The following is a 24261-nucleotide window of genomic DNA, read 5'->3' as shown; positions in this document are numbered from 1 at the left end:
ACTGTGCTCTGGGTCTCAGTCTGCTGAGTCCTTGTGGGAGCTAGGTGGAGGGTTGCTTACACCCTTCACAGAGAGGGGTGCTTATCTCTTGGCACTGACCTCCTAAAGACACAGCACACTTCTGAGGGAGGTACAGGTGAGGTTAGCAGAGAAGAGTGATGACTAACCCAAGGCAAACTATGGTAGGGACTTGGTTTTGTCAATGCGTCTGAAAAGGTTAGATGTGGAAGAGACCATTTCCAAATTTTAAGGAACATATAGAACAGGTGACCTGGAAGGGGCTTTGGGTTGGATGGTAGAATTCAAACAACTGGGATGAGAGGAAGGGACAGGGCAGGCATCACCATTTCAGGCAGAAGGATGTGAGTGAGCAAAGAGGAGGCTGACTAGGATATGAAGCCAGCAGGTTGTGGGAGCTGAGCGTCAGAAGAGGCAGGAGAGGGCTGGTTTGGGTCTTCCTTAAACTTCACTGCTTACAGCAGCTTCATCAGTGTGTGTGTGTGGGGGAGCACCCTGCCCTTCCATTCTAATGACCCCCAGCCCAGACAAGAAAGGCCTGAGGCTGCTTTCCTAAGAATACAAATCCAGCCTGGGTCCTTCTCTGAGACACAGAAGGTTTGGAAGGGCTGGAAACAGTACAAATTCCTCTTCCCACTCCACAGGAGGTATATTTGAGGTCCATGAACTGAAGCTGAGGTTAGTACTAATGATCAGGAACAAGGGTTGTGGCACAGGGTATAATGTACACTGGCTACTCCCCCAATGTACATACAGACACACAAACACAATGCCCAACACTCAACTTTTACCCTACACAGGGTGCAAAGCAAAACTCAGGACAGTCCTTTATGGACTCCCACCAACCCATGTGGCTTCCATAGACTTCCAAATCAGCACCCAGCACCAATGTCCTAACCTCTTCCTCCGTGGTCTGGTAAATATCTTCCACACAGTCCCCATGCCTGAGCTGATGTCTTCAGAAAGATATACACCACCACACAGGAGAGGCTGTGGGGATTATTATGTGTAGGAAGGTCCTCTTTGGAAAGCTTCAGGAGAAGAGGGGCTAGGCACTGAGTTGATGATGGAAGAAGAGGATTCATCCGGGACGGTGAGGATCCTGAGTGGCAGGGCAGCTTGGGGAGGTGTTAGAGGATGTCAGAAGGACACGTATACCCAGAGAGTTGGCAGCAGGAAAGTCAGAGTAACAGACCAGGGGCAGCTGGAGCCAGACCAGAGCTGGGGGAGGCAGGTGCCTGCTGGAATCAGGCTGTGAGTGGAGGTGTCCTAGGAGTGCCGAGTCTCCTGCTTCCTCCAATTAAATTATCTACGTGGGCTCACTTTCTGGCTTGTGGACCTGACTGCACACTCTAAGAAGCTCTTTTTCTTCTAACTATGTTCACCAATTACCTATGAATGGAAGACAGAGGGTTTCTAAAGAGCTGAGAGAGGCCCTAGAGTGATCCACATGGAACCAATGCTGCTGATATGAACTGCATGTGAATTCCCCCAAAGTGACCAGCTCTACATTGGCCCCAAGTTTGAAATGTTTTTCATAAATACCACTGACCACGTGCTGAGAGACAGCAGGGCCAGGAACAGCAGATGACTGGATTGACAGACCCAGGAGAAAGACCCATAAGAGCCCAGGCTGGGCACAGCTCCCAGTTCTCACTTTGTATGTGGCCTCTCCAGATGCCTGCTGGCTCAGCTCTGCATACTGGTCTCCACCATCACTGTCCCTCAGATTCTCCTGAAATTCTATACCTGAGTCATACACAGAGTGAAGCTTGATCTTGGCCTTGAAAACATATACTTTCCCCCATGGCAATGAACCCCAAGGCCAAGCCTATACCCACCTTCCCCTTCCCCAGAGATAATTGTTTTGAGCAGCAAAATAAAGGAGGAAGGCAGCCAAAGGTTCAGTGGGGGAGGGATGGGATGTGGGGCCAGAAGGAAAAGTGAAACCTGCCTCTTCCAGTCTCTATCTCCCTCTTCTTCCCTCGTGTCTTCCAAAGGAACAGTCCAACTCCAGGGATCAACAGCATAACCACAACAGCCTTTATGATGCATGGCAGGGGGTCAGCACTGACCTGTCCATGTGAATCTGTTTTCCTCACACAGAGAGAATGAAGAAAGTTAAGGAAAGATACAGCTTGTAATACCTTTTGCCAAAGGGGAGATATAGAGAGAGGAGATGGTGAAGTCTGAGCAAAAGAGGAAAGAGTGAGGCAGTATCATTCATTCACCCAGGTCCCGAGCTCCTGCTTGATGCCAGGGATGCTGAGAGGAGCAAGCTGGGGTCATACAGGGGGAAGACTGAAAATACAGAAGTCTTCCAGCCAGAGAGATGGCAGTGCCATAGAAGTTTATACCTTGTACACTGGCCTTCAAGGAGGGCCTCCCAGAGGAGGTGATGCAAAAACTCAGCCTTGAGGGAGGAATAGGAGTTTACCAGACATTCAGACTGGGCACAGCTTTCCAAGAAGGAGTGAAATGGCTGTTTCCACTTCCATTTGTTTGTTCCATGACAAATCTCCAGCCCTAGGGGTTGCAGTCGCCCTAGACCAGCAAGCAGGAGAGGATAGGGCACGGGCGAGCTGGGCAAGGAGGATCAGAGGGAGGAAGAGGCTCTTTCCAGAGGGTTTTATGGGTCATGCTGAGTGTTGAACTTTATCTGAGACTCCAGAATGGGACCAAGGGAAAGGTATAATGAGATTTTAAGTGATGCTGACATATCAGCTCCCACCAGCAGCTCATGGGAGACAGTTAGAGGTGCTGGACTGCACACAAGATACCAGGTCATTCATTCAGTGAAATATTAACTCAGCAGTGCTAAAAGTTTTGTTTGGTGTAAATTAAAAGAAGAACAGGACAAGTCCTCTGCCCTCAAGGTGTTCCAGGCTGTGGAGAAGACAAACCCATCAATAGCGTTGCTACTCAATGTGGGATGGCCATGGACTGCTCCTTAAAGGGGATGATGCCTGAGGTAGGACAGTTACAGCAGCTGCAACATGAGCTTGAGCCACCCTTAGTTTAACTTGATTCATAATGCTACTATAACCAAGTGCAGGACACTGGTTACAGGCCCGTGACCTGAGGAAAATCCTTCAATAGCAATAACTATGGACATGAGAAACTCTTGACTTGGGCGGTTTGATGGTAGAGGAAACAGCATTTCCAGAGGCTCAGAAGCTTGCAATTGCAGGACACATTCAGGGAAGCCAAGCAAACAATTCAGTGTGAAGTGTGTGAGGTAAGGAACATGGGCAGAGGAGCTTTGCAGCCCTGAATCCTTCAGGGAGTCCCTGGGTCAGACTCCTACAGATGATACAGACCAATCACAAAATCCGATTGCTTTTCAAAAGACTACAGTGGATGACACACTATGGATAATGAATGAGGTAGGAGAAGTGCTGGAAAACTATTGCCCTGGACCAGACCTGACACTGCCCTGCAGCATGTGGGAGGGAAGGAGCTCCCCAGAGGGCAACAGGCAGGCAGGTGCAGGCAGCAGGGAGCATGGGTCAGGAGAAGGGTGAGCCCTCAGAGAAATATATCTCTAGTGAATGCTTTTGATGTTGCAGCTCTAGTTCTCTTTGCCTCTCCCCCACCACCCCTGGTCTACCTCCAGGGCCAGCTAGGACAGGGAATAGATCATCTTCAGCTGGGTGGACAAGATTTTCATTAAAGAAATCCCTGTTTCTTGAGAGAAGTGTAGGAATGGAGTTGGACTGGCAGGCAAGGTCTTGAGAGACAGTTAAGCAGACATGCTACGGCTGTACCTATCAGACTCCTTTATCAGGTGACCCATTAAAAGGTGGGGCTAATAACATGGTAGGGAGAAAAGCCCATGACCCTCACCCCTGAGCTCTGACAGTGCCCCTCCCCTCTAGCAGGTGCACTCACCAGAGGCTCAGACTTCTCCCAGGTCTAAGATGGCAGTTTTTTGATCCACCTGATTGCTGACCACACAGGTCAAGCTGGCACTTGGTTGACTCAGGGGCAGGCTCAGAGTCAGGGTCGAGGAGTGTGAGGATGGATCCAGCGTTATTCTCTGCCCCCTGGGAAGGCCCGTGCTCCCCCAGGTCACCTTCAGGTCCTGTGTCCCCTGAGGCTGTGCACTCCAGGGTGGCATTGCACCAGCCTGGTGTGACAGATGCTGATTTGACCATAATCTGGGGAAGGGGTGCAGGATCTGGGAGAGAAGAGACAAAAGAATGGGGCTCACATGATTGGAGAACATTTCAGTCTGCACATTCTCATCTATTATCTCACTGAAACCCTGGCATTCTCCCCTTAATGATAGTGAACACATTTTACAGATAAAACACAATTTGCAGAACTAGAACAAATAATTTCACAATTTGTATGGAAATACAAAAAGCCTCGAATAGCCAAAGCAATCTTGAGAAAGAAGAATGAACTGGAGGAATCAACCTTCCTGACTTCAGGTTATACTACAAAGCCACAGTTCAAGACAATATGGTACTGGTCCCTAAACAGAAATATAGACCAATGGAACAAGATAGAAGGCTCAGAAATAAACCTAGGCACCTATGGGTACCTTATTTTTTAACAAAGGAGGCAAGAATATACAATGGGGCAAAGACAGCCTCTTCAGTAATGGTGCTGGGAAAACTGGTCAACCACCTGTAAAAGAATGAAACTAGAACACTTTCTAACACCATACACAAAAATAAACTCAAAATGGATTAAAGATCTAAACATAAGACCAGAAACTATAAAACTCCTAGAGGAAAACATAGGCAAAACACTCTCCAACATAAATCACAGCAAGATCCTCTATGACCCACCTCCCAGAGTAATGGAAATAAAAGTAAAAATAAACAAATGGTACCTAATTAAGTTTAAAAGCTTTTGCACAACGAAGGAAACTATAAGCACGGTGAAAAGACAACCCTCAGAATGGGAGAAAATAATAGCAAATGAAGCAACTGACAAAGAATTAATCTCAAAAATATACAAGCAGCTCCTGCAGCTCAATGCCAGAACAATAAACGACCCAATCAAAAAATGGGCCAAAGAACTAAACATTGGGCTGCAACAGCAAAAGCATTCACTAAAGAACTAAACTTCTTTCTCCAAAGACATACAGATGGCTAACAAACACATGAAAAGATGCTCAACATCACTCATTATCAGAGAAATGCAAATTAAAACCACAATGGGGTTCCATCTCACACCAGTCAGAATGGTTGCTATCAAAAAGTCTACAAACAATAAATGTTGGAGAGGGTGCAGAGAAAAGTGTAAAACTTTTCTTACACAGTGTAAAAACCCTCTTACACTGTTGGTGGGAATGCAAACTAGTACAGCCACAATGGAGAATAATGTGGAGATGCCTTAAAAAACTGGAAATAGAACTGCCATACCACCCAGGAATCTCACTGCTGGGGAAAACAGAATTGAAAGAGACACGTGTACCCCAATGTTCATCGCAGCACTGTTTACAATAGCCAGGACATAGAAGCAACCTAGATGTCCATGAGCAGATGAATGGATAAGAAAGCTGTGGCACATATACACAATGGAATATTACTCAGCCATTTAAAAGAATGCATTTGGATCAGTTCTAATGAGGTGAATGAAACTGGAGCCTACTATACAGAGTGAAGTAAGTCAGAAAGAAAAACACCAATGCAGTATACTAATGCATATATATGGAATTTAGAAAGATGGTAATGATGACCTGGAGAAGGCAATGGCACCCCACTCCAGTACTCTTTTGCCTGGAAAATCCCATGGATGGAGGAGCCTGGTAGCTTCAATCCATGGGGTCGCTAAGAATTGGACACGACTGAGCAACTTCACTTTCACTTTATACTTTCGTGCACTGGAGAAAGAAATGGCAACCCATTCCAGTGTTCTTGCCTGGAGAATCCCAGGGACATGGGAGTCTGGTGGACTGCCGTCTATGGGGTCGCACAGAGTCGGACATGACTGAAGCAATCTAGCAGAAGCAGCAGCAATGATGACCCTATATTCGAGACACCAAAAGAGACACAAATGTAAAGAACAGCCTTTTGGACTCTGTGGGAGAAGGCAAGGGTGGGATAATTTGAGAGAATAGCATTAAGACATATATTATCATATGTGAAACAGATTGCCAGTCCAGGTTCGATGCATGAGACAGGGTGCTCAGGGTTGGTGCACTGGAATGACCCTGAGGGATGGGATGGGGAGGGAGGTGGGAGGGGGGTTCAGGATGGGGAACACATGTACACCCATGGCTGATTCATGCCAATGTATGGCAAAAACCACTACAATATTGTAAAGTAATTAGCCTCCAATTAAAATAAATTAATTAATTTTTTTAACCCATAATTTGCCAAATACTTAACACACAGCAAGTGACAATAAAGAGGGGAGCCACTGAGGTAAGTTGTATGTGATTTTACTAAATTGTGTGTATGTTTAGAAAGTCTTGAACATCTCCAACCAGAAAATAAAGCCTGATCCCACTTTCCCAAAACCCATTATTTCTAAGAAAACTGGGTTTCTCCTAGAAGCGGTAGAAGTCTGGTACAGAAGGCCTAGTCCTGGATCAGGATCTTGCCCTTCTCTCTTGCACAGATGATGCTTGAGATTGTATAGCCTCTAGAGAAGACAGACACCTGGTCAGCACTGGGACCCCAGAGAAATGTTCTGTGCTCACAGGGATGGACAACTTTGTGGAAGATGCAGCAGTAGCAACTACTATGATGAGTCTGAGTCTGGTTAGAACATGCCACTGAACTTGAGATGTGATATACTGATCAATTGGTCATAGAAATCACATGGGAACCTAAGGCAGCAACAGTCTCTCACAGCAGATATTTTCCTAGGCCGTTGGACTTTAGGGAAAAAAAGTGTTGACTAAGTGAGGGTATCTGGAAATGTTACAGAGTAATTTTTCTCCTACATCTACTGAAGGCTTCTAGTGCTGGATTGGTGGAATCTTTGCATGTAAGGCTGGTCTTGCGCTGGCTCTGAGTAAAAGGAGAAGGAGGTACAGACTACCCATGAATTTCTGAATTGTGATAGATGAATAATGGACCCCAAATAAGTCCACATCCAATCCTCAGAACCCGTGACTATGTTAGGTTACGTGGCAAGGTGAAATTAAGGTAACAGATGGAATTAAGGCTGCTACGTAGCTTGCTTTAAAATGAGGAGATTATTCTGATTACCTGGATGGGACCAACAGTAATCACAAGGGTCCTTAAACATGGAAGGAAGAAGAAGATGAGGTCAAAGGGATAAGATATGAGAAGAATTGCTCCCAATATTGCAGGCTTTTAAGATGGAGGAAGGTGATCCTGAGCCAAATAATATAAACAACCACTAGAAGGTGGAAAATACAAATAAATGAATCTCCTTCTGGAACCTCTAGTAAACAACACAGCCCTGCCAATACCTTGACTTTGGCCTGGTAAGACCCGTGTGTGACTTCTGACCTGTAGCTCAGAAAGATAATAAATTTGCTTTGTGTTAAGTCTCCAAATTAAAGCAGCAACAGACAACTAATACACACATTAAGTAAACCTGGACCTAAAAAGAACAATAATTGTTATGGCAATATCATTTCCCCAAATTTCCATTCTCCTCTCCCAAACTACTAAAGTGGTTTTATCCCTGGTATAAATCTCAACTCCTCTCACCATTTGCAGTAAACCACTTACTTCCTAATTCAAAGGCAAAAAAGAGTCTGAAGGTTGGTACCTGGAAGGGATCCTGAAGAATGGGGCCTGTGTGACATTCCTAGAACAAAAGAACAAGGGAAGCCATAGGGTGGAGTGAGGAGTGTCACTCACCATAGACAGTGAGGAAGAAAACCTGTTTAAATTCTATTCCTCCAGTGAAGCTGGCTTGAGCCCGGTACTGCCCACTGTCCTCTGGGGTCAGGTTATCAATCCTCAGGGACAGGATGTTAGGCACATGGACCCTGTGCTGGTAACTTGTCCTGGAGGCTGACCCAGGTTGGGGTGTCTGCCCCACGGTGGACTCACAGCAGGACGCTGTAGTTTGACTCAGGACCAAAGCCCCACGAGACCTCCTCTGGGTCAGCTTCTTGATTCTTGGTCACCTAAAATAACACAGAACCTCCTTGGATCCCCTGCATGGGAACAAATCCAGCATCCTCAACTCTAGGACCATGTGCTCCATAACTCTTGACTCCAGTGCTGCAGATGCCTAGGGCATTGGAAACAGGAAACATATTTTTTTTCAGTAACAATAAAGGATAAAATTATACAGCCTATATTTTAAACGAAATTCATCCAATATACTTCCTTGATTCTTAGGAGGCAAACTAGTAACATGATTTTGAAGCAATTTCTACTTAGGAGGCAAACTAGTAACATGATTTTGAAGCAATTTCTACTATTAAACCCTAGTTCTAGTGAACTGTTACCTCAAGTAGGTAAGTTTAACTAATCTACAGTTTCCTCACCTACATTATAAATTGAATGAGATCATGGATCAAAAGCACCTAGCACACTTTCTATCCATACCAAATGCATAACTGTAGGAGGAGCTTCTTAATTGTCCCCTTATGTTCACATCCTTATGTAGTGCCCTCCCCTGGAATGGGGCTGAATCTAGAGAGTGGCTTAGGACTAGACTAGAGTAGATGTGATGGATGTCACTCAGTGATCCTAGGTTATACAAGACTGTGACTTCCCTCTTGCTCACACTCTCTCTTCTTCACGTTCACTCTTGTTTGCTCTGAGGAACTCAGCTGCCTGTTGTCAGCTACCCTAAGGAGTGTCCCACATGACAAGAAACTGAGGTTGCCTCTGGCCAACATCCAGGGAGGAAATGGCACCCTCAGTCCAATAGCCACAGGCACTGCCTCCCATCAGCAATCCACGAGAACTCTTGGGATCCTATCTTGCCCATTTGACCCTAAGCTGATGCAGCCAAGACTCTGATTTCAGTCTTGAAGACCCTGAGCCAGAGGACTCAGGTGATCCAACTCTAAGCCCTGAACCACAGAAACTGTGAGATTATATCTGATGGTGTTTAAGGCAGCAAGTTTTGGGATAACATGTAACACAGAAATAGATACCTAATACAAACTTGAAGACTGCTCTCCTTCCCAGCATCTTCAGGGCAATATAGTAGTCAGAACAAGCTAGACTGTGCTAGGTAACAAACAGTTACAGAACCTTAGTATCTCAGAACAAGCAGAGTTTATATCTCCTACCACTGGTCCCCTCAGAGAGTGAGGGAAGGATCCTAACTCAAATGTTGGAGGATTTACTACCTTGTAGCTGCACCCATGGAGCTCACAGCATACACATAGGCTCCCAGCCCCACTGCAGGGATGGAAGACAGGAGAATCACACAGGGGTTTCACTGCATCTGTCCAAAAGTAGTGTGCTCTCTGCTCATATTTTTTGGCCAGCACTCATCACAAGGCTAACTGCCAAGGACTAGAATATGAAGGGAAGACTGCTGGGGTCCAGCCCCAGCTGATTCAGGGTATTCAAAGGAGAGACGGCTTCGAGACCTATTTATTTATTTATTTATCAAAGATATAAAGAGTAATAGAATTAAGGATAGCTTAGTAGGAAACTTCAGCGGAGAAAAGAAGCTGAGTAGCTTGGTTTACGCAGAAAATCAATATAACCTGTGACACCAGGTTAGCTCTGACCACGGAGGCCGCAGGCACCCTCTCGAATAGCGGAAGGTGCCCAACCTTAGACACCTTCTCGAGTGGGTCTTAGAAGCCCAGGCAAATAAATGGTAGCAGAGGATATCCGCGCTCCAGATGGAGACTCAGCTGGAAGTTAAGGAGAAAAATGACATGGGGAGACCAAGCTTTGGTGAGCAAGGCCCCTAGCTTTATTTTCAACAGGGGCTTATATACCCTAAGTTACACATAGAGGATAATAGGTCAGCAGTCTTTGATCCTTATCAAAAACCAGGGTTTGTTTCCTGCACATTTATCGTATACAAATGGTTTAGGTGATTTACGTCATCTTCTGGCCAGAAGGCCTATTAACATTTTATGACTCTTTACAAAGACTTATTTTCTCTAAGAGTAATTATTTTAAGGTTTGGTGCCATCTTCCGAAGGTAAAATTGCATTCCTATAGGGCGGATGTGTAATGGGTTTACAACAAAGGAAAGAATTTATTACCTTAAGGGTCTAAAGTTACTAACACCAAGGCCACTACTTATTTTTTCTACACACCAACTATTAATTAATACATATTCAAGGATACAATACAGGGGATGTGAAAACTTGGCAACAAACATTGGCTCATCAATGAAATCTTTTACTAGTTTTATTCTGACAGTTTCTAACTCTCTGAGAGGCTCTAAGCTATTTGAATATCTTAAGCTTCCCATGCCTCTCGAGGCTGGGAGACTGTAAACAATCGTATGGGAGACTGTAAACAATCGTATGCATAGCTGTAGGAGTCCGGGTAAATTTGTCAGGCGAGTTAGAGAGCTATCTGAGGGGTTTGGATTTAAACACTCCTAGTTGCCCAGGAACTTTACTAATTGGAGCTGTAAGTTAACTTTTTGACAGAGAGAGTGAGATGGTGGTAGGAGACAGCCCCCAGTAAAGTCAGAGGTGAGAGCACAAAGCAATAAAGTAGGCAGACTCTGGTTTTTTGGGGGTAGATGCTCGAGAATATCCGGGGGGACTCCCAAGGCTCGATCCTGCCTTTGCGTATGCCGAGCCTCCATCCTCATGACCTTTGTCACGAGTGGAATGCCTCTCGCCGGCTCCTGGCAGGAGACCTAGTGATCACTTAATAAGCTCTACTGTCCTCGCTTATTTAACTTATATGCAGAGTACATCATGAGAAACGCTGGGCTGGAGGAAGCACAACCTGGAATCAAGATTGCCGGGAGAAATATCAATAACCTCAGATATGCAGATGACACCACCCTTATGGCAGAAAGTGAAGAAGAACTACAGAGCCTCTTGATGAAAGTGAAAGAGGAGAGTTAAAAAGTTGGCTTAAAGCTCAACATTCAGAAAACTAAGATCATGGCATCTAGTCCCATCACTTCATGGCAAATAGATGGGGAAACACTGGAAACAGTGGCTGACTTTATTTTGGGGGGCTCCAAAATCACTGCAGATGGTGACTGCAGCCATGAAATTAAAAGATGCTTACTCCTTGGAAGGAAAGTTATGACCAACATAGACAGCATATTAAAAAGAAGAGACATTACTTTGTCAACAAAGGTTCATCTAGTCAAGGCTATGGTTTTTCCAGTAGTCATATATGAATGTGAGAGTTGGACTATAAAGAAAACTGAGCACAGAAGAATTGATGCTTTTGAACTGTGGTGTTGGGAAAGACTCTTGAGAGTCCCTTGACTGCAAGGAGATCCAACCAGTCCATCCTAAAGCAGATCAGTCCTGGATGTTCAGTGGAAGGACTGATGTTGAAGCTGAAACTCCAATACTTTGGCCACCTCATGCGAAGAGCTGACTCATTTGAAAAGACCCTGATGCTGGGAAAGATTGAGGGCAGGAGGAGAAGGGGACAACAGAGGATGAGATGGTTGGATGGCATCACCGACTCAATGGACATGGGTTTGGGTGGACTCCAGGAGTTGGTGATGGACAGGAAGGCCTGGCATGCTGTGGTTCATGGGGTTGCAAAGAGTCAGACACGACTGAGAGACTGAATTGAACTGAACTGTCCTTGTGACCCTGAGTTGTGAACAGTGGGCACATTTGCTGCAGGGCTACCACCTCCTGAGCCCACCCTCCCTCTTCAGACATAGGCCCAAGGGATCTGACACCCTCTGTCCTTTCTGGGGACCAGGTAGGACAGAAAACAGAATGAGGGAAAGTGCCCTATTCTGAAAAGATGATCAATCTGCTTCTTCCAGCAAGTCAGGATTCATCTGCCGTGATTGGTCTCAGCCTTCCACGGTCCCAGTTTTCTTTCCAATTCAATAAAAGCTCATCATTTCAGACCTGTCTCCCTCCTGCTGCTGCTGCTGCTAAGTCGCTTCAGTCATGTTCGACTCTGTGCAACCCCATAGAAGGCAGCCCACCAGGCTCCCCTGTCCCTGGGATTCTCCAGGTAAGAACACTGGAGTGGGTTGCCATTTCCTTCTCCAATGCATGAAAGTGAAAAGTGAAAGTGAAGCTGCTCAGTCGTGTCCAACTCTTAGTGACCCCATGGACTGCAGCCTATTAGGCCCCTCCATCCATGGGGTTTTCCAGGAAAGAGTTCTGGAGTGGGTTACCATTGCCTTTTCCTCCTTTCCCTCCTACTGTACTTATTCTCATTCCTGGTTCTTGCTGGAAGCAAAGAATAGCACATGCTAGTGTTCATATGCCCAATGGTTTCAGATATTTCTTTGTATTCATTTAATCACTAATTCATTTAATCAGGCATCCCCTCCAGGTCAGGCTTCAGGGGACATCTGTCCAGACCCCTTGTCACAGAAGAGGAAGATTCTCAGGAGGTGAACTTGTGCTGGGCAAAGCCACACCTGGCACCAAGGCTCGTCTCTCCCAGCCCAGCGCTTCTCCCCTGCAGAAGCTCCCACCAGCTCCCTCACCCTCTCCCTATCCTCCCCAGGGGCTCCCATCCCAGCACTGTTGTCTCATCACCAGGATATGAGCAGCTCCTGGAGGCTTATCCTCCAGTTTCCCTCTCTTGAAATGAGGAAGCAAGAACTTTGACGGTCTTAGCAAGGCAGGAACTTCTTGCCAGCTAAGGGTTAAACAATAGCCCAGCCAGACTCCCCACTTGCTGGGGGAAAAATAAAAATAAAAAACAGGAACCAGGGAGAGAGGAAGCTCAGCCCTCAGGCTACAGAGAGGATCCCCTCAGAAGGGAATAATGAGCCCACCTGTGAGGATGATGAAAGAAGACTTTGAAAGGGAAGGAAGGGGGCAAGAGCTGTGATCTACCAAAGGTCTAATCCTAAAAGAGAAAAGAAAGTCAGGGAAAGTGTAGTTAAAAACAATATAGTGTAAAAGTTTATTTAAATAATGTAAAATTTAATATTAACAAATCAACTTAAAACTGTGTCTGTTTCTCCCTGTCTCTTATGTAATCTGCCAACCCAAAAGACTATGGACAAAACCCTAGATAACAGAACAGATTTTCCACTTAAAAAAAAACTAGAGTAGAGAAGGTCTACATTTTACTGTTGACATAGAGTTTTCTTGTTAAAAAGGAGGTAATGTTTTGCAAAGCTCATTCTTAATTCAAGACATCTCTTTACAAATGGTCTCTAATTCATTAATTTTCATATAATTCCTACAAGTTCATTTAGTGGCTGGGATACTAAAACAAAAAATTAAGACACAAAAAGCTTTCCAACTTTCTCCAGATTTCATAATTTAGTCGGCATTTCCTCATTAGTTTATATTTAATTTCCATATATATAATCATATAATCTTCCAGGAAGTCATGTATGTGATTAGGGTTTTGTCCAGTCTTCAGTTCACTTTTCACTTAATTCCCTGTAGTTTCTACATCCCTTTCTCTTCTCTTTTGCCCTAGTTCACCCACTTCAAGAGCCCACATTACCAGTCTATTGTTCCTTCCATAGTTTCACTATGTTCTTACAACAGGTAGATACACAGAAACCCTTAAACTTAAGAAGCTGTTGTTTCTTTTACAAAAGCAGAATTTCATTTCATTGTATTTAACATCCTGCATCTTTCCCAAGAAATCAAGACTACCGTTGCTTCCTCCATCTCAGACAGAGTTCTAGTCAACCTCCTCCTCCACAAGGCAGCTGCAGAGACTGTCAGGTTCCCTCTGAGTTGTTCCCCAGCCCGTCCAAGGCAAGGAGCCAGCTTCTTAGTCTCTCTCCCTCTCCACAGGAAGCTCTGGGCTCTCCGGACCTCCCATTACTGTTGCAGAGACAGCCTTATCTCCCTCAAATGTTTCCCTTAAAATAGTGAAGGCTGCCTGAGCTCAGGTGTCCTAGACTCACCACAACCAGAAGCTCATTTTGCTCTTCTATTCACCCCAGAACTCTAAACCAAATGCACTGCATTTGCTAAATAATTACAAAGCCGTTATTTCTTTTTGTTCACCAAGGACATTAGACACAGAAGAGGCACCCTGCCCCCCTGCTCCACCCAGAGGCCCTCCCTCCCAGAAGCCTGGGCCACTTACTGAGGAGGAGGCTGATGAATCCCAGGAACCTTGGAGGCCCAGCAGAGGTGGGGGTCTTCTGGGCAGGGCCCCATTTCAGTCTGCCTGACACCCTGTGCAATTGCAGAGGAAGCATCTAGAAGGAGCAGAAAGAGAGGAGAGAGTGTCACTCAAAGGGCACTTATGCTATTCTCACCCCTAGGGCGGGGCTAGCACGTTAGTTCTGGTTTGCAGTTCACCAGCCCATATTTAGCCACTCAGAGGTTTCCTATTATTATTGCCAGCACCTACAGTAGGATGTCAATAAACAATTTCAGAGTATAATACTGCACTGCTTCACTATGTTGGAGGTGCCCATCCTGTGGTCATACCAGACTTGTAATCCCACACTCCCCATACTAATACTCCTTGGAATCCCCTTACCTGTTCCCCGTGGGAACAGCTCAGCCCAGATAGCCATGCTCATCCAAAGCAACCTGTGGTCAAGGCACAGAACTCATGCTATTTTAGCCAGGGTAGGCCACAAGTCTGCTGCTTTTGGTATTGTCTCCTATGTCTTCACACTATTTGGTGAGTTTGATTTTCCATAAGCTTCAACTCTCACTTGCCTAAGTAAGAAATTATCAGTAAAAGAACAAAGTTCTTTGAGTGTCATTTCCCGCATCACCAATGCAAATGTTGGCATTTATCTATTGCTTGCACCCTTATGGCTTTCCCTGCCTTATGGCTTTCACTAGTGCTAGGCATGTTCCCTACACACAGGGCAAAGCCAGACCCCACAGGATCTGATGGGCTCTTGTCTGCATCCCACCCACCACTTCCCTTAAGACTCTGCCAACCCTGTACCTGCTATCACAAAGGGGCAGGGAGAGATGTCTACACTCCCCTCCTAGGCACAGACTCAGCTGCCTCAGACTCACTGCTGTCTACTGAGGCTCAGGCTCTGGTCTCTTCTCTTGAGACTAAATACCCCACACCAGAGAACTGTCAGGTTCCACACCTCACAGGAGCAGCCCCACCTATCTAACTCCTGGTCTATAAAGGGGAATGCCAAGTCATTCATTTGAAATAAAAGTCTGAGGACAGATGCCAAACAGGGACTCAAGACATCCCCTTCCTGTGAACAGGGTCTCTCCCCAACAATAAGGTGGCTTGCTGGGCACAGACCTCACAATGGTCACAGTAGGGGGCTTTTCTCCCTCATTTTGAAACTTCCTACCGAATTAAAACACTTTTTTATGGGAAGATGATGTGACCCCAAACCTTTTCATGAAAAGTATAGAGAAAGGGAAGAAGTAACTTCACAGTGGATGAGCCTGGGGAACACTCCCTTCAGCCTGGTGATGAAGGTCAGCATCCTCCGTGGTATGTCATGTGGTAGCATATATCCTTGATATGATACAATGAAAATAGCACTTGCTTCAGTGGTCCTCTACCCAATATCCAAAACTCTAGTCTAATCATGAGAGAAACATTCAGTTCAGTTCAGTTAAGTCGCTCAGTCGTGTCCGACTCATTGCCACCCCATGAACCACAGCATGCCAGGCCTCCCTGTCCATCATCAACTCCCAGAGTTCACCCAGACTCAGGTCCATCGAGTCAGTGATGCCATCCAGCCATCTCATCCTCTGTCGTCCCCTTCTCCTCCTGCCCTCAATCTTTCCCAGCATCAGGGTCTTTTCAAATGAGTCAGCTCTTAACATCAGGTGGCCAAAGTACTGGAGTTTCAGTTTCAACATCAGTCCCACCAATGAACACCCAGGACTGATCTCCTTTAGTATGATTGGATCTCCTTGCACTCTAAGAGACTCTCAAGAGTCTTCTCAACACCACAGTTCAAAAACATCAATTCTTCTGTGCTCAGCTTTCTTTACAGTCCAACTCTCACATCCATACATGACTACTGGAAAAATCATAGCCTTGATTAGATGGACCTTTGTTGACAAAGTAATGTCCTTGATTTTTAATATGCTGTCTAGGTTGGTCATAACTTTCCTTCCAAGGAGTAAGCGTCTTTTAATTTCATGGCTGCAATCGCCATCTTCAGTGATCTTGGAGCCAAAAAAATAAAGTCAACCACTGTTTACACTGTTTCCCCATCTATTTGCCACGAAGTGACGGGACCGAATGCCATGATCTTAGTTTTCTGAGTGTTGAGCTTTAAGGCAACTTTTTCACTCTCCTCTTTTCCCTTTCATCAAGAGGCTCTTGAGTTCCTCTTCACTTTCTGCCATAAGGGTGGTGTCATCTGCATATCTGAGGTTACTGATATTTCTCCCGGAAATCTTGATTCTAGCTTGTGCTTCCTCCAGCCCAGTGTTTCTCATGATGTACTCTGCATATAAGTTAAATAAGCAGGGTGACAATATACAGCCCTGACATACTCCTTTTCCTATTTAGAACCAGTCTATCATTCCATATCCAGTTCTAACTGTTGCTTCCTGACCTGCATACAGGTTTCTCGAGAGGCTGGTCAGGTGGTCTGGTATTCCCATCTCTTTCAGAATTTTCCACAGTTGATTGTGATCCACATAGTGAAAGGGTTTGGCATAGTCAATAAAGAAGAAATAGATGTTTTTCTGGAACTCTCTTGCTTTTTTGATGATCCAGAGGATGTTGGCAATTTGATCTCTGGTTCTTCTGCCTTTTCTAAATTCAGCTTGAACATCTGGAAGTTCACGGTTCATGTATTGCTGAAGCCTGGCTTGGAGAATTTTGAGCATTACTTTACTAGCGTGTGAGATGAGTACAATTGTGCAGTAGTTTAAGCATTCTTTGGCATTGCCTTTCTTTAGGATTGGAATGAAAACTGACCTTTTCCAGTCCTGTGACCACTGCTGAATTTTCCAAACTTGCTGGCATATTGAGTGCAGCACTTTCCCAGCATCATCTTTTAGGATTTGAAATAGCTCAACTGGAATTCCATCACCTCCACTAGCTTTGTTCATAGTGATGCTTCCTAAGGCCTACTTGACTTCACATTTCAGGATGTCTGGCTCTAGGTGAGTGTGAGTGACCACACCATCGTGATTATCTGGGTCATGAGGATCTTTTTTGTACAGTTCTTTTGTGTATTCTTGCCATCTCTTCTTAATATCTTCTGCTTCTGTTAGGTCCATACCACTTCTGTCCCTTATCGAGCCTGTCTTTGCATGAAATGTTCCGTTGCTATCTCTAATTTTCTTGAAGAGATCTCGTCTTTCCCATTCAATATTTTTCCTCTATTTCTTTGCACTGATCGCTGAGGAAGGCTTTCTTATCTCTCCTTGCTGTTCTTTGGAACTCTGCATTCAAATGGGTATATTTTCCTCCTTTGCCTTTTGCTTCTCTTCTTTTCACAGCTATGAAACATTAGACAAATCCTAATTCAGGAAAATGTTGCCAAATACCCTACTGCTACTGCTGCTAAGTCACTTCAGTCGTGTCCAACTCTGTGTGACCCCATAGACGGCAGCCCACCAGGCTGAACCATCCCTGGGCTTCTCCAGGCATGAACACTGGAGTGAGTTGCCATTTCTTTTCCAACGCATGAAAGTGAAAAGTGAAAGTGAAGTCACTCAGTCGTATCCGACTTTTAGTGACCCCATGGACTGCAGCCTACCAGGCCTCTCCATCCATAGGATTTTCCAGGCAAGAGTACTGGAGTGGAGTGCCATTGCCTTCTCTGAAATACCCTACAGACTCTCCTTAAAACTGTCATGAGAAAAAGGAACAGCCAACAAACTGTCAGAGCCCAGAGGAGACCAAGGACACAGGATGACTAAATGCAAGATGAGATCCAGGACACTGGGTAAAAATTGAAGGACAACTGAATTAAAGTAGAACTTTCAATACTTACCAACGTTTCCATATTATAACGCTGATATGTCATCAAGGCTCCTCTGCCCTTGGACTTTTCCAGGCAAGAATACTAGAGTGGGTTGCCATTTCCTATTCCATAGGATCTTCTCAGCCTAGGCATTGAACAGACATCTTCTGTGTCTCCTACACTAGCAGCCAGATCCTTTACCACTAAGCCACTTGGGAAGTCCTAACATATTGATATCACTCTATTAATTGCAACAAATATTAGGAGTATAAGATGTTGATAATGTTGCAGGAAATGAGACCCATCCAGGGCCCAAGAGTGGGATCATGTCTAACACTCAGGCATGAATTGTTCGAGGAGACACATGTGCTGACAATGCAAGAGATTTTATTGTGAAGGTGCACTTAGGTAGAGAGCAGCAGGGTAAGGGAACCCAGAACTGCTCTGCCACATGGCTTGTAGTCTTGGGTTTCATGATGATGTGGGTTTCTGGCCCTTCATTCTGACTCTGGGTCCTTCCTGGTGGCACACTCATCACTCAGTCAAGATGGATTTCCAATGAGGAGGATTCTGGGAGGTTGGTAGGACATATGGATTGGTGTCTCCTCTCTTCTTTTGACCTTTCTTGAATTCTTCCAGATGGTAATGGCTTGTTAGTTCCAGGTTCCTTACCAGGAGCTCCTGTCATAAAGTAACTCATGCAAATAGTTACTGTGATGCCTGGTCAGGGTTTCAGCCAGTGTTTCCTTTAACAATAATAGGGGAGACTGTATGTGGAGTATATGGCAACTCTCTGTACCATCTTGCCATTTTTTCTGTAAATCTAATATAGTTTTTTAAAACTTTTTTTTCTTTTTTTAAAGTACTACTTGTCTTGAGCTCATATCCCTTCTGGTTACAACTGCTCATGAGAGATATTCAGGAATGTCCATCACCCTTTCCACAAAGACCAGTGAGATCTATGTGTGACTTTCTTCTCCTATATACACAGAAACACTTGTTTCCAGATAAAACCTGTTCCCATTGCTGACCACACAAAAGCAGAATTGAAAACTATTTGGGTTCTGTCCCCAGGCCTGGCTCACAGATGCTCACACATTTATTAAGTAAATGTTTACTGAGCCCCTCCTGGATGCCTGTCATGTGCTAGATGCTCATAATGTACAGTAAACACAACTTCTCTGTTCCTTGTCTGAACAGAGGCCACACCACAGCGGGCAACAGGTGCTAAACCAGGAAATGCCTTATGTAGATATCATGCCAGTTACAGAGAAAGGAAAATACAGGGTGCCGGGAGGGGAGGAGGACACGAAAAAGGGCAGGGAGGCCCCTCTGAGGAAGGGTGACTAAGCTGAGGCCTATAGATTCTGGTGGCCATGAGCTCCACGTGAGCAAATCCAGTGGGCTGATCCCTGTCTTCACCTTACTGACTTTTGGCAGTTTCTTTTTCCAAGAAACCTTCTTTTTTTTTTTTTTTTTTTCAGTTTTTTATTTATTTTTATTTTATTTTATTTTATTTTAAAACTTTACAATATTGTATTGGTTTTTTGCTGGACACCAGAGTCTCCTGACTTTCACTGGCCACTCCTTCTCAGCCTCCTCTTCCTGACTATGACCTTCTGAAGCCCAGACCTTGCTGCCTGGACCACTTGCCTGTCTACATAAGCCTTTTTCTGAATTCCAGACCCATGTATAAAATTGCCTACTTTAGAGTCCCACGTGACATTCCCATTGCATCTCAAACTCAAATTTCATGCCTGATCCTCAAGCCTGCTTCTTCCCTGGTGGTCCCTGTTTCCATGGTGCTCAGGCCAAAATCCTTATTCCTCTTTCACTCAGACTCATGTCTGACCTACCAGTAAATCCTGATACCTCTCCATAAATGTTCATGGATCCACCCCCTTCTCATCACATCCACCATTTTCACTTTTCTCTAGAATTCCTGGGGCCTTGCAACACATGCTCAGGCCCCAAACTTGCTGCACTGAACACACAACCAGAGTGGACCTTTAAACTATTGTCATGTCTTATTCCTCTCAAAACACTCTGATGTTAGCCTTCCCACTTAGAAAGAAACTCAAGCCCTGATCTTATCCTTCCAGGCCCACACCATCTTTTCCCCTGGCCACCTTTACCACCTCATCTCTCCAGGTTCCAGCCATCACTTCCCTCCAGCATCACACGCCATGTGTTTGTACCTCTAGTGCTTCACACAGGCTCCCAGCTCAGGACACTGGCACATGCATATTCTCGTCCTAGAATGTCCTTCCACCTATTAAAATGGCTGTCTCTCACAGTCACTCAGGTCTGTCAAAATACCACTTCCCCAAAGAGGTCTTCCTTATAGAGTTCTTGTTCTTCCTTATAGAGTTCTACTTGTCCTGTCTTCACACACTTGTCACCACCTGACCTTGCATATCTATTTCATCATTTATTGATTTCCATTATTCCCTTTATGGTGTGAGTTCTTGAGAGCTGGGAATTTATCCATCTTATTCTCTTCTGTATCCTTAGCACTGAGAAAAATAGTAAACATCTTGTAATTATTCTTTGGAGTTGGGATAGCCTAGTGATTAAAAGTGTGGACTCTGGAGCCAGACCATTTGGCTCAAAATCACAACCACAACCACAACAAAATAAAAAGGGTTTTGAAAAATTAAAAATAAAATAAAAAAAATTTTTAAGTGTAGAAAAACAGTCATTCTGGAACTTGGCTGGGAGTGACACAAAGTGGTAGAACCCATGGGGACAAAATTTGGCAACACCCAAAGAGTCAAAGTGCTATACTCAATACCAGCAAATTTGGTATTGAATATTCCCTGAATATTCATTGGAAGGATTGATGCTGAAGCTGAAACTCCAATTCTTTGGCCACCTGATGCAAACACTGACTCACTGGAAAAGACCTTGATGCTGGGGAAGATTGAGGGCAAGAAAACTCAGCAGTGGCCACAGGACTAGAAAAGATCAGCTTTCTTTCAAATCCCAAAGAAGGGCAATGCCAAAGAATGGTCAAACTACTATACAATTGTTCTCATTTCACATGCTAACAAGGTACTGTTCAAAATCCTTCAAGCTAGGCTTCAACAATACACGAACTGAGAACTTTCAGATGTACAAGTTGCATTTAGAAAAGGCAGAGGAACCAGAGATCAAATTGTCAACATTCATTAGATCATAGAGAAAACAAGGGAATTCCAAAAAAGATCTGCTTCGTTGACCATGCTAAAGCCTTTGCTTGTGTGAATCACAACAAACTGTAGAAAATTCTTAAAGAGATGGGAATTCCAGACCATCTTACCTGCCTTCTGAGAAACCTGCATGCAGGTTAAGAAGAAAGAGTTAGAAGCAGACATGGAACAACTGACTGGTTCAAAATTGGGACAGGAGTACATTAAGGCAGTATTTTATCACCCTCCTTATTTAACATATTTTCAGGATACATCATGCAAAATGCTGAGCTGTTTGAATCACAAGCTGGAATCAAGATTGCCATAAGAAATATCAACAAACTCAGATATGCAGATAAGGCCACCCTAATGGCAGAAATTTAAGAGGAACTAAAGAGCCCCTTGATGAAGACGGAGGAGGAAAGTGAAAAAGCTGGCTTGAAATTCAGCACTCAAGCTTTTTAGTCTAGCACTGGGTGGTTCTTCGGATCATGTATGGTGGCTCCGCAGATTTTAACAGCAGAGAACATGGCGGCCCAGAGAGAATGGACCCCGATGGTGTCATCGAGAGCAACTGGAATGAGATTGTTGATAACTTTGATGATATGAACTTAAAGGAGTCTCTTCTTTGGAGCATCTATGCTTATGGTTTTGAGAAACCATCAGCTATTCAGCAGAGAGTTATTATTCCATGTATTAAAGGTATGATGTGATTGCTCAAGCTCAGTCAGGTACTGGCAAGACAGCCACATTTGCTATTTCCATCCTGCAACAGTTGGATATTGAGTTCAAGGAGACCCAAGCACTAGTATTGGCCTCCACTTTTGGATCAACAGATCCAAAAGGTAATTCTGGCACTTGGAGATTATATGAGAGCAACTTGTCATGCCTGCATTGGTGGAACAAATGTCCGAAATGAAATGCAAAAACTGCAGGCTGAAGCACCACATATTGTTGTTGGAACACCAGGGAGAGTGTTTGATATGTTAAACAGAAGATATCTCTCTCCAAAATAGATCAAAATGTTCGTTTTGCATGAAGCAGATGAAATGCTGAGCTGAGGGTTTAAGGATCAAATCTATGAGATTTTCCGAAAATTAAATACTAGTATTCGGGTGGTGTTGCTTTCTGCCACAATGCCAACGGATGTGTTGGAAGTGACCAAAAAATTCATGAGAGATCCAATTCGAATTTTGGTGAAAAAAGAAGAATTGACTTTTGAAGGAATCAAACAGTTTTATATTAATGTTGAAAGAGGGGAATGGAAGTTGGATACACTTTATGACTTGTACGAGACACTGACAATTACACAGGTTGTTATTTTTCTCAATACAAGGCGCAAGGTGGACTGGCTCACAGAGAAAATGCATGCCAGGTACTTCACAGTTTCCGCCCTGCGTGGTGACATGGACCAGAAAGAAAGAGATGTTATCATGAGGGAATTTCGACCAGGGTCAAGCCATGTTCTGATCACTACTGACTTGTTGGCTTGTGGAATTGATGTGCAACAAGTGTCATTGGTTATAAACTATGATCTACCTGCCAACAAAGGTTCGTCTAGTCAAGGCCATGGTTTTACCTGTGGTCAGGTATGGATGTGAGAGTTGGACTGTGAAGAAGGCTGAGTGCTGAAGAATTGATGCTTTTGAATTGTGGTGTTGGAGAAGACTCTTGAGAGTCCCTTGGACTGCAAGGAGATCCAACCAGTCCACTCTAAAGGAGATCAGCCCTGGGATTTCTTTGGAAGGGATGATGCTGAAGCTGAAACTCCAGTAGTTTGGCCACCTCATGCGAAGAGTTGACTCACTGGAAAAGACTCTGATGCTGGGAGGGATTGGGGGCAGGAGGAGAAGGGGACGACAGAGGATGAGATGACTAGATGGCATCACTGACTCAATGGACGTGAGTCTGAGTGAACTCTGGGAGTTGGTGATGGACAGGGAGGCCTGGCATGCCGCAATTCATGGGGTCGCAAAGAGTCGGACGCGACTGAGCGATTGACCTGATCTGATCTGATCTGACCTACCAATCGTGAAGATTATATTCACAGAATTGGCAGAGGGGGTCGATTTGGGAGGAAAGGTGTGACTATAAACTTTGTTACTGAAGAAGACAAGATTTTTCATGACATTGAGAGTTTCTACAATACTACAGTGGAGGAAATGCCAATGAATGTGGCCGACCTTATTTAATTCCTGGGATGAGATAGTTTTCAATGCAGTGCTCACTGTTGCTGAATAGACGATCACAACGTGCATTGTGCTTCTTTCGTTGGGAATATTTGAATCTTGTCTCAATGCTCATAATGGATCAGAAATACAGATTTTGATAGCAAAGCAACATTAGTCATGAGCTCTTGTGAGGAAAGTCATTGGCTTTATCCTCTTTAGAGTTAGACTGTTGGGGTGGGTATAAAAGATGGGGTCTGTAAAATCTTTCTTTCTTAGAAATTTATTTCCTAGTTCTGTAGAAATGGTTGTATTAGATGTTCTCTATCATTTAATAATATACTTGTGGACTAAAAGATATAACTGCTGTATAAAATCAGCCAATTATGTTAAACTAGCATATCTGCCTTTATTGTGTTTGTCATTAGCCTGAATAGAAAGGCCTTTAAAATTGATTTTTTTTTTTTATTTGAATGCATTTTGTTTGGTATTATATTTATTCAATAAAGTATTTAATTAGTGAAAAAACAAAGAAATTCATCACTCAATAAACTAGGATCATGGCATACAGTCCCATCACTTCATGGCATACAGATGGGGAAAAAATGGAAACTGGCAAGTTTTATTTTCTTGAGCTCCAAAATCAGTGCAGACTGTGACTGCAGCCATGTAATTAAAAGATGTTTGCTCCTTGAAGAAAAGCTACGACAAACCTAGGCAGTGTATTAAAAAGCAGAGACATCACTTTGCTGACAAACATCCTTATAGTCAAAGCTATGGCTTTTCCAGTAGTCATGTATGGATGTGACTGTTGGACCATTAAAAGGTTGAGTACTGAAGAAATAATGCTTTCAAAGTGTGGTACTAGGGAAGACTCCAGAGTCTGTTGGACAGCAAAGAGATCAAACCACTCAATTAAAGGAAATCAACCCTGAATATTCATTGGAAGGACTAACGCTGAAACTGAAACTCCAATTCTTTGGCCACCTGATGCAAACACCAACTCA

At 44.2% G+C, this 24261-nt stretch overlaps 1 pseudogene; it reads left to right on the top strand.

Annotated features, from left to right (window-relative positions):
- The first annotated feature begins 21564 nt into the window (after positions 1-21564).
- LOC102265052 (eukaryotic initiation factor 4A-II-like) lies at positions 21565-23770 on the top strand (annotated as a pseudogene).
- Positions 23771-24261: the final 491 nt, after the last annotated feature.

The sequence above is a fragment of the Bos mutus genome, chromosome 3 (assembly GCF_027580195.1).
Source record: "Bos mutus isolate GX-2022 chromosome 3, NWIPB_WYAK_1.1, whole genome shotgun sequence".
NCBI lineage: Eukaryota > Metazoa > Chordata > Mammalia > Artiodactyla > Bovidae > Bos > Bos mutus.
This window is presented reverse-complemented; position numbering and strand designations above follow the sequence as displayed.